The sequence below is a fragment of the Neophocaena asiaeorientalis genome, unplaced genomic scaffold (genome assembly GCF_003031525.2).
Source record: "Neophocaena asiaeorientalis asiaeorientalis breed wild unplaced genomic scaffold, Neophocaena_asiaeorientalis_V1.1 scaffold961, whole genome shotgun sequence".
NCBI classification, from domain to species: Eukaryota; Metazoa; Chordata; class Mammalia; order Artiodactyla; family Phocoenidae; genus Neophocaena; species Neophocaena asiaeorientalis.
The window spans coordinates 527,712-540,396 of record NW_020173916.1 but is presented as its reverse complement, the minus strand read 5'-3'; positions in this window follow the sequence as shown (position 1 = coordinate 540,396).

Below are 12,685 nucleotides of genomic sequence, written 5' to 3'. Positions count from 1 at the left end.
CTGGTCTCGTTAGTGTCATTTCTAAACGTGTCTTTTAAATGTTTAGAAAAGCAACGTGAATAGCTGGAAAGCTGTTTCTATTTTACCACCTGACAGCTCTTTGACTTTGGTCAGGATCAACTAGCTCTGCTTTCGTTTCATCATCTGTAAAACGGGGATAGTAACACACCACACATTCATACATACATTTGTCAAATACTTGTTGAGAAGCTGCCCTTGGCATTTATGCTTGGCACAAAGGGTAGACTCAGAAAAGTTTGCTAAATTAATGAAGGAACACGGGACTTCCCTTGCAGTCCAGTAATTAAGACTCCGAGCTCCCAATGCAGGGGGGCACGGGTTCGATCCCTGGTCGGGAAACTAAGACCCTGCAAGCCGCACGGCGCAGCCAAAACATAAGTAAATAAAAATAAATGAAGGAAGGGACAAATGAATGAATGCCAGGATATACGGAACACTACCAAGGTATCAACGTTTAGGTGCCCCTCTATATTCCCCTTGAAGCCCAATTTTACTGAGCAGGTAGTGTCCTATATTCTTTTGCCAAGCATAATACAAGTGAGCCTGATGTAAAAGTTATCACTGGCAGCAGGAAGGTTCTAGAATGATTTAAGAGACTCAGGGCTAGGTACATGATTTGGGGGGCCCAGTACAAGATGAGAGGGGAGGGTGTCCCTTGTTCAAAAATTAAGAATTTCAAGATGGCAACCGCAGAGCATTAGACCAAGCACAGAACACACACCCAGGAAACCAGCCCTGAAGAGACCACTAAAGTTCAGAAGTCTCTTTAATGTCTATAGCCGATAAAAGGGAGTGTTAAAGAACAGCTTTTTTTATTTTTGGTATTTTGACGAATGGAAGTTTTCTTGCTTTTTTTTAAAAATTTTGATCTGTCAACTCTTTCAATCATTTTCTTTGTGATTTCTGCTTTTCTCCTTCTTGTAAACTCTGACCATTATTACACAGCAATAGGATATGAGGCAAAGATGAACTTACCTGCGTGTGAGGGAGATTTCATTTAATTTCTTAGTTTAATATAAAGTTGAGAGACAATGACTTATAAACCAGATCAGGGAGGGAATACTCATTCCTTCCATACATTTTAGGAAGTATCATCCGTTGTAAAATTCAGTGGCATTTTCTTGACTATGCAACCCCACTGGGGCATCATTTAAAACTAGTTAAAACTTTTCCAAGCTATGAAGAAATGGAAGTAAATGGCTTTCCTTCCTTCCTTTAATTCTTTCATGGGCTTAAATGCGTTTCTGGAGTCCCGATTAAGTGCTGGCAAAGTGCTGGGTACTCTGAAGACAAAGAGAAAAAGATACTGTCCCCTTAAACAGAGAACATCATGAGGGGTGGATATGACATGAAAACAATGAGAACAACAACAGAAAAACAAATGCTATACTCAAAATATGCCAACGCACAGAGAAAAAGAGGAAAGCAGGCTGAAATTTACCTTAGCTGTAATGCTTAAAAGCTAACTCCTGAAAGGGCAGCGGGCTAGATGTAGACAGACAGAGGGCAAGGAAGTTTCTTCAGGGAGAGCAAAGGGCATATGGAAAGATAAAGAAGTTGTACAAATAATGTGTGTGTTTTTTGTTTTCCCCACTAGAATGGAAATTCTATGAAGAAAGGACCTTGGTTCTGTTTTGTTCACAGCGGTATACCCAGTGTCTAGACATAAATAGCTGCTGAATGAACAAATGAACGCTCTATTCTGGAACTCTTAAGTATTTTGGTATGACTGGGAAGTTAACAGGGATGATGAGAGTTGAGACTGGATAGAGAGGAGACAAACTGGGCAGAGTTTTGTGTAGCACGCCAAGGGGTTCAGGCTTTATTCTGTATAAGCAATATGGAGCCGCTGAAAGACACTGAACGGGAAAGCGACACGGTCACCATGAGCGAGTAAATGGCTTCTGAAGGAAGGGGGGGTGGGGAACGTGGAGGAGGGCTGACTGGAGGTGAAGAGGCCTCTACCTTATTGGTGTCATTGATGATTGAGATCGTGAGAGCACGGACTAAGGTAGTGGCCGCGGGGCTGGAGAGGACATCTGTTTAAGGAGCAAACTCAAGAGAACTTTGCGACGGAACAGATTTGGGGGAGGGTGGGTGACCGAGAAGGAAACTTCTAGGCTGGCTTTCAGCTTCCTGACTTGGTGGAATCACTCACAAAGACCTGACCTACCTGGTGCATGCAGGGCAGCGTGTGGAGGTGGATGATCAATTAGGACATACAACTGCAATATAGCAAGAGAACTCGTGCAACGCCTGGAAAATGAGTTTGCGGGATGTCATACTCATGAAACTTGTCATAAGATAGCGCAGCGCAGTTTTCATTACTACTGTCATTTTCTTGTAAGAGCACAGGCTTCTGAACCCCAAATGCAATGTATTAGGGATGTCTTTTAAGCAGCACATCATTACAACAAATTGGAGAGCTGATAGCTTGTCACTGACTCCCATGTATAACCAACCACAGCAGCAGGAAACTAAATTTGAAATTCTAACACCAATGGGAACGCTGAAAGCCACCTGACTCAGTGACTATATCCGTTCATCCACCTGTTCTAAGGGCTGTGCAAGAAAACGGCAACAATCTTGGACTAAAATAAATGAAAGTCACAGAGATCTGAGGGCATGTGTGCGGGTACACGTGCATGTGTGCGAGTACACGTGCATGTGTGCACGCCTGAGTCAAGTACACCGAGTGGTGTAACGCCAAGATGCAAGACAAAGAAAGGATGGCCACACTTTGTGAGCCCTGACTATGTTTTGGCCACTTTTACATCCACCACCTCATTCAATCCTCACACCAGGCTGAACTGACAGGAAGGTAGGTACAATCGGTTACATTCTAAGTTTCCTGACGGCAGGGTGAGTGTTCTGTTCACTCTGATATCCGTACACCCCAGCAGAGTGCCTGACACATGGTCCACTAGGTCTTTTTGTAAATAACTGAATGGAGAGAGGGAAGGAGAGCAGGCATCAGCCTCATTTTACAGTGAGCCTAAGAGGTCCAGCTGGGATTTATATGCTCTTTGACCCCATGGTGCCATTTGTTTCATTTTCTAATCCAGCCCGCTTCGGATCCCCCGACCCCGAGAACAAGGGCTCAGGCAAGACTGCCACCATATAGAAGCGCCATCTCTATAGCTCTGCCAAGTCACCACTCTGAGACCTCACTCTCACCTCTCAACACCCTTTTCACTGAGTCACTATCTCCTCTGTCTACTTCTAAGTCTTCAACTCTTGAATACTTAATGAAGGTAAGGAGAACCCCTCAACATTGTAGGAAAAGGAATGAAGGAGAAAAGTCTAACAGTATATCAGATCAGCAGAGTATGGGTTTGGGAAACTAACAGCTAGGATTTCAGGTACACGTATTAGTTTTTAGCATTCATCACTAAAGGAGACTGAGGATGCGTCCCTGCCCCTGTGGACCTCACCCGTGTGAGCAAGCACTATAAATCCAAACATGTAGTGTGACTAAAGGTTTCCACGCGCCTTCTAGTGCTGGAGGCCATCTGGAAAGTCGAGTTTAGAGACTGAAAGACTACAGCTTCCGGGACAGTTTGCTGGTCATGCCCAGGGATTGGGTGACAAACATCTTCCCTCGGCACCTTTCAGAATGAGTTTCAAAGCAGCCTTGCTTGAGTTTTCATTGAAGAACAATAATAAAAGGACCAGTACTGCCCATGTTCGTGGCATTTCATTGTCTACTTAAGAGCTTGGTGTGCGTCACCTCCTTCAAGGGTCACAGCAAGCCTCTGACATGTGCAGGGGAGGCGTTATTTTCTCCATGTTCCAGATGAAGGCATAGGCTCAGAAAGTGAGGTTCAATGTCTTGTCCAAGATCACAAATGGCAAATGGCAGAGCTGGGATTCAAACCCAGCGTTTCCGAACGCAAGCTCTTCTATGACACCGTAGTTTTCAAGTGCCAGAGGACTACAGAGAAAAGGGCCTTGAGTACGTTTGGGGGCTCTGGGAAGGCTCCTTGGAGAAGGGAGGATTTGAACTGGGATTAGAAGAATGGATAACTCTTTGGTCGACAGATCCAGAGGAGAAAAAGGACGCTGGAGGAAGAGTGGTGACAAGAGAGCTGAAAACAGTTGACTGGGGCTTCAGGAGAGCAGACCCATGAGAAGAAAGGCTGGGGACGAGAGTAAGAGCAAAGTCATGCAGGACTTTGACTTTGGGACAGAAACGACTGCATCTGGCCGACATTAAGGTGGTACAGAGGTCTGAGAACAGCAGAGGGCAAGATCGCTAGGCTATACTTGAGAAGGCTTACGCTTGCACCAGTGTGGGGAATATACTGGCAAGGCAGCTCTTTGCCCCGTACAGGAAAACGGGATTGGAGGCAGCTGTCTGGGACCTGCTGTATTCGATTTTGCATCACTGTTCATTGGATACTCCTCATCCTCTCTCAGTAGAAAAAAACATTTTTTTTTGAAGCCTGGACTTGTATTCATGGCCATTCAGTGGCAACTGCTGTTTGCAGTCTGACCTTCAAACACTGTATTACCTGGGTTAGACACAGGACTCCGAAAAGCTCCTGGGCCCCGGGGGGGCCACCCAGAACAAGGCCTACCTTCCCGCTTTCTGGGTGAATTACAGCTATAATCTATAAATTTCCTCTACAAAGATGTGTAAGAACTTACAACGGTTACCTCTATTGTAAAGAAAATGAAAAGTATTTGTGAGAATTTCCTGTGGAAAAAAAAGGTCATTGAAAATGGATTAAGGTAGGTTACGAGCAGACAGACAGAATAACACTTTGTAGAAAGAAAATGCGCACGAGAACACTCTGGGGATTTGATTGTTGAAATTATGGTCCTCTTCTCCACGGTCAAATGGAATAAAAGGTCAGAGCCACCATTTTCTCCACAGAAAGCTGCTGAAGTCATAATTTTAATATGGATGGGCTCCACAAATAAAAAGAGGTTTGCTGGTGCCCTGCAAAACAGCTGCTTTGACAACAGCAAGTGTTTGAGCCACTTAAGATCCTAACTATAACTCAGCGCACATTTAAAATACTGAAAATACTAACAATGAGCTGTTTTAACCTGGATGTGAGAAATGCAGAAAGGAGTTGTGCTACAAGGTATGTAACTTTGTTCCCGTGGTGAACACCGGCCCCAGACACTGCCTGGATGCAATTCTCGGTTCACGTGGTCTGGCTAGGACCTCGTCACTTTCCAAATATCATAATCGCAATTCATTTTCTTGACTTATATTAAGTTTCTCTTTCCCTTGTAGGACTAGTTAAGCCTTCAAAATAGAATGTGTTCCAAGATGAGGAAGGTATTTCTTTTTGTAATTTTTACTGAAGTAGAGTTGATTTACAATGTTGTGTTAATTTCTGCTGTACAGCAAAGTGATTCAGTTATACATATATTCTTTTTCATATGCTTTTCCATTATAGCTTATCATAGGATATTGAACATAGTTCCCTGTGCTATACAGTAGGACCTTGTTGTTTATCCATTCTATAGATAATAGTCTGCATCTGCTAACCCCAAACTCCCAATCGATCCCTCCCCCGCCCCCCTTGGCAACCATCAGTCTGTTCTCTATCCCCATGATTCTGTTTCTGTTTCATAGATAAGTTCCTTTGTGTCATATTTTTATTTATTTATTTATTTATTTATCTATCTATCTATCTATCTATTTATTTATTTATATTTTGGCTGGGCTGGGTCTTTGCTGCTGTGCACGGGCTCTTCTCTAGCTGCGGCGAGCGGGGGCCACTCTTCGTCACGGTGCGCGGGCTTCTCGTTGTGGTGGCTTCTCCCATTGTGGAGCACGGGCTCCAGGCACGCGGGCTTCAGTAGTTGTGGTGCAAGGGCTCAGCAGTCGTGGCTCTCGGGCTCCAGAGTGCAGGCTCAGTAGTTGTGGCGCACAAGGGCCTAGTTGCTCTGCGGCATGTGGGATCCTCCCGGACCAGGGCTCGAACCCGTGTCCCCTGCATTGGCAGGCGGATTCCCAATCACTGTGCCACCAGGGGAGTCCCTGTGTCATATTTTAGATTCGACATATAAGTGATATCCTATGGTATTTGTCTTTCTAAGACGAAGAAGGTATTGAAATATCATCTGTATCTAGCTCGGGTAAAGAGTGGGAGCCTCCACTGATGGTCAACAAAATCTTAAGTGATCTTGCCCATGATCTACTACTTAAAAGATGAATGGAATCAATACCAAATTGATGGAGGGTCACTCTTCGTATGACAATAGTGTGAGAAAATGTCTCTTTTTGCCACAGCTTGTGACTTCCCCCAGTCAGCTTCTGTTCCTAAGGAATTAGCCGTTGCCCCACACGTCTTAATAGACTTTCTCATGGATATGTTATTGACCTTAATGGGTAGGAACTTAGCTACATCTGCACAGGTCTCAAAATATACTTGGCTAAGGAGCCTGGCCACAGGGAAAGAAGGAGGAATGATGGAGGGGATACAGAAGAAAGGGGAGGAAGGAGAGCAGAGCTAGAGGGAGAGGTAGCAACAAAGGAGGGACAGAACCAGAAGAGGGACACAGGAGAGCCCACTTGGAACCAGCCCGTAATTCCAAGTCACCGCTCCCAACTACATGGCATTCACTCTCCTCGAGTCAGTTTTACCTCCACCGTCTCACCTGAAGCTGGCTTCCTACTCAAAGATTTAAGGTAACTGACAAAAACAAGGCTGAAGTCTTGAACCTGTACTGGCCAAAAGGATGATAGCCACCAGCTACACGTGGCCACTGAAATTTAACTGTAAGTTAATTACTATTAAATAAAATGAAAAATTCAATTTCTCACAAGGATTATCCAAATCCCAAGTGCTCAAAAGCCACACGTGACTAGTGGCGACCATATCAGACAGTGTCGATACAGGACATTTCTGTCACCATAGAAAGTTCTATTAGATAGCACTGTCCTAAACTATTCTATGTGGGACTTGATGAAACCTCCATAACACTGTCTAGACCTTCCCTTTCTGCAGACCTGCGCTCTCTCCCTGGGAGCTGGCCTCTGGGTGAATTTAATGTACTTTCCAACCTGTTTAATCTCCATGGGCTAACTCCCCTAATTGTCTTAAGGAAAGATTACTTAACGGTTTCAGTCAACAGTAATGATAACGATAGCTAACATTTACTCAATAGTATTATAATTATACCAGGTATACTTCCAAGCACTTGACATATCGTGTACTCAATCCTTACAACCTATTTTACAGAAGGGGAAACTGAGGGATTGAGCGGTTAATTCTTTGTCCAAAGTCATACTGCTGGCAGGCAGCAGAACCAGTATTTGAACCAAGGCAGTTTGACTCCAGAGACATTTAAGTTACTGAGTGTTTTAAGGGACTCTGAGATAAAGAAATAAAAGACAGAGTTTATGTACTTTGAGACCTTGCAATTTAACCCAGGAGACTAACAAAATAAGGTGAATAGTAAACTATTCAAAAAGCTGATAGCTACCATGAGGCTTTGGCCCCATAGTAAAGTGCCTTTTCCACTCATATAGAACAGCCTTGTTAAATTACAGGCTTTTGCATGAAGGCTTGTTAAGTGGTAACCCTACCTGCTTAACCTGCAATGAATGTCAGAGCAGATACAAATAACTACCATGCTTGAGTTTTCTATGTAAACACACCTCCCTGCGAAGAAACGTCAAGGTCAGAGCTCATCTTCTACGAGAAAACTCCACTGTGACTGCCAAAAGAGACTACAGTCGCTTCACCGTAGGACGGGTTGAGACATCATGGGGCAGGAAGCACACTAACTGGGAAATCAAAACACCTATATCCCCACACTGGCTCTGCCACTGGTTAACAAGCATCACCAACTGGGGTGGGTCCATGCTTCTTTCTAGATCTTAGTTGGCCTATCAGTAAAATGAGAGAGAAGTAGACTTCTCTCAGAAGTAGAGAGAAGTAGGTCAGAGATTTCCAAGTTTGGGTATCTGACCTTCCAGGCGGTCATTACGGCAGGATATCTGCCCATCATTTGTAGATTTTCCTTTCCCACCTCCATTTTCACACTGTCCTTTTTCCCACTTGACAAAAAGAGAGACAGACCTCTTGGCCACCCTTAATTTTACTATGGAGCATTGTCTCAGGGAGTAACACCCTCTGGAGTACAAAACAACAAAGGGAAGATTCAAGAACATGGAACTCCTGAAGGAGAGTCCTTGTAGAACAAACCCAAGAGTGCTGGGGTAAGAAATATTGATGAGGCAGGGCCTTTATTTCATCCAGGTGACAAACCATGGCAACACTCTGTGCCTTATCGACCTCTCTTCACGTTAGAATTTCAGTTCGGTGGTACCTGTCACAGGAGAATATAATCAAATCAAACTCTTTTAACCAGAAAGTCAACCTTAGCTGGCTGATTGGTTTGACAGTGAGGGCTGGTTTCACTGCTGAGGCTATATGGTGGACACTTTCCATAAACTGAATGAGCTAACTGATCATTTCCAAGGTCGTGATGAAAATATACATAAAGTATGTAATAAATATACAAAACAGTGAAAACTACATCCTTTAAAACCATTTAAAGTCATGAGTTATATATGTAAAAATAATGACATGTGAACGGTTATATAGTTTTTCAAAATACTTTTATCATTTTAGGGGGAGTACAAGCTCTATTAGTCTGGGTTTCTCTAATATTCTAAAAGCACTTCTTACTCATTCCTTTTAATCCCTGAGCCAAACCTCGCCTCATTTTAAGTCTCCAACATTTGCATCACTGGATTCTGCGAATTTCCTTGAAACGTGTAACATCCTACCTTTCAACTTCTTAACTAGGAATCAAGAAGAATCTACTACTTCATCTCTCTCCTGGCTCATGAATGCTGATCGGTAGTAATTTGATGTTGTCTTTCCCATGTGGACTTGATTAGGGAGAGACTGTTTTCTTTTAAAAATCAAATTTTGCACTGGTGCGAACACAGCCACTTTGTTCCTGAAATTAGCTACAAAATGCAAAACAACTGCTAAAGCTCTTCCCGTGAAACAGCTGGTTGATAAATGTTAATAATCTCTAGAGAATAGTAGTGATAGTCAGCACCAGGTATGCTTCCAGAAGTATTTTTTGTGTCTTTAGTGGAGGGAAAGCATGGGAGAAATTCATGGTTAGGAGAGATACCGGTATCTTTTGTTTCCTAGATGATAAGAATGAATAGGGTTTGCTTGTCAATGCCTTTTAATTTTGGTGACTTCATGATCTGTGTATTCAGTTTATAGACAAAAACAATGGAAGAGGTGAACAAAAGGATCGAATGGAGCAGACATGATAAGTAGGAAGACGCTTTCCAATCACATATTCAGGAAACGTATATTGAAAGCCTAATACGTGCCAGGCCACGGGTTAAGCACCGGAGATAGAAAGGGCTGAATGAGATGCAGCCTCGGCCCTCTACAAGCTCACAGCTCAATATGAGATGAGGTCGGAAACAAAACTGTCAACTTTTGTTTATCTCACTTTTATGACGATGATGCCATAAGAGCGGAATGCTATCAGAACACAGAGAAAGGACATCTGGGGGGATTCTTGGGTCATTCTTGGGTCATTATTTTTGGACAAAATAAGGCCTGTGCTACGACTGGAAGACTGAACAAGAGGTAGAGGGAAAGGACATGGTACACAGAGAAATAGCAGGTGCAAAGGCAAGACTGTCAAAGCATATGGCCCATTCACAGTTGGAATGGAGGTGTGCGTGCACGTGTGTGTGTGTGTGTGTGTGTGTGCACGCACACACACGCGCCCGCACACAAGAACAGCAGAGCAGGGGCTTACGGTGGTGAGAAATGAGGCAGGTAAGAATTAAGAATTTGAGAATTACCCTGAACAAATGAGTCTACACTGAGCAAAAGCTATATGCTAGGTACGCGCCAGGATGCTAGGAGTGAAGGAGTGGATGTGAGGATGGGCAGGACGTATTCTTTGAAGGGATCACAGACCAGTTCATCACACTACCAATATTCACCCACATAGGGTTCCAGAGAACTTTCAGTCAGCCCTTCCCTTCAGATTCAGGCGATACAGTCCAATAATCCACTTGTTCCTCAGCCCACCGGGTGATGGGAATCGGGAACTGCCTATGTAATTTATTCAACGCATCCCCAGAGTCTTCATTCAAAAGCACAGGGCATTCATTTCACGCTAGGAGCCACATCACAAGGCCCCTCTCGTCATCAGCGCACTCCATCTTCTCCTCACCCCTTACTTCTCTCTCCCTCCCATATGACCTCTCAATTCTTTTAATTCCTTTGCTCCCACCCTCTGCCTTAGATCTGGCTTCCGGAATCAGTCACCAGTAGGTAGTCAGGATCAAGGATCATTGATCAGGGCTGAGCAGTCTGGCAAGGCTTGGAAGAACACCCAGGAACGTTCAGTACTATCGGGGAGCGTGAGGGTAAGAGTGTAGCCAGCAGTGGAGGACTTGACTTATGGGGTAGGAAGGTCTCAGCTGAAGCGAGTCTTTCAGGTTGAAGGATGTAATCAGGGTTGGGGGAAGGTTCCCTAAGGTCAAGAATGCAGGTGGGACCGGAGATGGGGTATGGGCAGGTCTGGGGGAAATCATCTGAGTTGTTGGGTATTGTCAGAATCCAGGAATCCAATTTGAGCTAAGCAGAGTAGTTGTGCTTGGAATAATTACACGTTTCTTATTTCAAGCCCATTTTCTCTGCTTTAACAACACCATCAACCTTTCCCCTATGTAATGTCACAATCCTTATCCAACCCATCCATATAGTCAGGACACACATACAGCAGGGGAAAACAAAAGAAGATGAAACCCAAACTCAGAATGTATTTTTCAATGTATATGTATTTTTCAATGAAAAACAAATTATGATAGCGGGAGGAAATGCATTTCAGTAACAGACTTCTGCATGGAACTCAGGAAGACACTGAAAAGCAGCCACTGAGGAAGTTGTACAAAAAAAAGGTTGAGGAAATCATCATTTCAGCCAAATAGAATCAAATACATGCCTTCACAGACCGGTGCAGGAGAAACCTTCATCTATATGATCCAGGGGCCTGGCAGCAATCAGCCAGGGTCCTCGCCCCAGCTCTGCCACCAGCTAGCTGAGAGTCTTCGGGAAAATTCTACTTCTCTCAGACCCTCAGTTTCACTGTCTATAAAATGAGCACGTTTGACTATGAAGACCAGAGTCAGAAGGGACTTCAGCATTTCTTTGTGGTATTTTGTTTTGTTTCAGAAGCAAGCTAAAATTGTCATGTCTTAAGATCCTGTGTCAGTTCACTGTGGGTTGTTTTAATGGAGCAATACCATCATCACTTCTCATTAAAATGAAAGCACAAATGGAGATGAACCCCAGCCACAAAAATTACCTACAGGCACTAATAGGATAAAGGAAGTTTGGGGAAATATTAATGGCACTGCACCTAATGATATGAATGCCTTTTAGTTAGATAGTAGCTTCCTCCCAAAGAGCTCAAATGGTGTCACCTGACTTTAGCACGCTCGTCCTCACCATACTGCTGGGAAGTGAGGACGAAAATGATTCGCATCGTCCACTAGGACTGCGTGGAAGAGAAAGTTGAGGCCATGTCTAGCTGACAGCAAACTTGGGAAGGAACGCATGTTTCACAGGTTCACAGACAAGAAGTGATGTCCCTGCTTTGGGGGGTAATTGTGGGAGGTTTTGTGTGTGTGTGTGTGTGTGTGTGTGTGTGTGTGCGCGCGCGCGCGTTCTACGGAGACACCAAGAGGGGAGGGGACAGTGAATAGTGGCAGGGATGCAGCAGACCTCAGGTCACCTGTCTCTCACGCATGTCCTTCCCACCTGATACTTCCGGTAAACTGTATGGAGTTTCCGGCAACAACACATCCCCAGCCATGCTTACAGAGTGTAAACATAAAAGTGACTCAGTCAACAGCCCCTGCTCTCCTCTTCCCTGAGTACAATTTAGAAGATGGGAAACACTGGTAGCTGAAGAGGCTAAAAGAGCTAGTAAGTGCTTCTAGGCTTTGGCCAAGGTTACTCTGGACAAGTGGGGACCCTCAGAAGAACCTGCAGGGCTCTTCCCAGGGACCCAAGTGTGCCTGCTTCCAGCTGAGAGGAAGCAAAACGAAACTGCCTGGGGACAAAAGCAGTCAAAAGGACCTTGCCCCTTCCCAAGCCCTAGGAAAATAGTTATCTACAACTATAGCTATCTATAGTGATTGCCAAGTGTGGTTGCCAATTTACCGAACACTAGTCTTAAAGAAATGGAATAATTATTACCCAAACTCTTCTTTTTAAAAAAATAAGTGGTAAATTAGAACATCATTTCCTCAATAAAATGATTAGCATTAGAATAATCTTACAAGGTGAGACTCTTATCCTTCTGATAAGTAAAAGCCCTCTGGTCATAAACTTAGACATGGCATTTTTTTTCTACAGGGTGCCTTGAGAGAGAAAAAGACGGCTGCATTATGTGTCCTATGTAGATACCATATAGCTTAACTAACTAAAAAATTTGTAGCACCTTGTTTATAATGGACTCTTGAGTCTGCAGGCTTTACAGACCTTAACTTATTTCACCCTTAAAACAACCAGGTAGGGCTTCCCTGATGGCGCAGTGGTTGAGAGTCCGCCTGCTGATGCAGGGGACACGGGTTCGTGCCCCGGTCCAGGAAGATCCCACGTGCCGCGGAGCGGCTGGGCCCGTGAGCCATGGC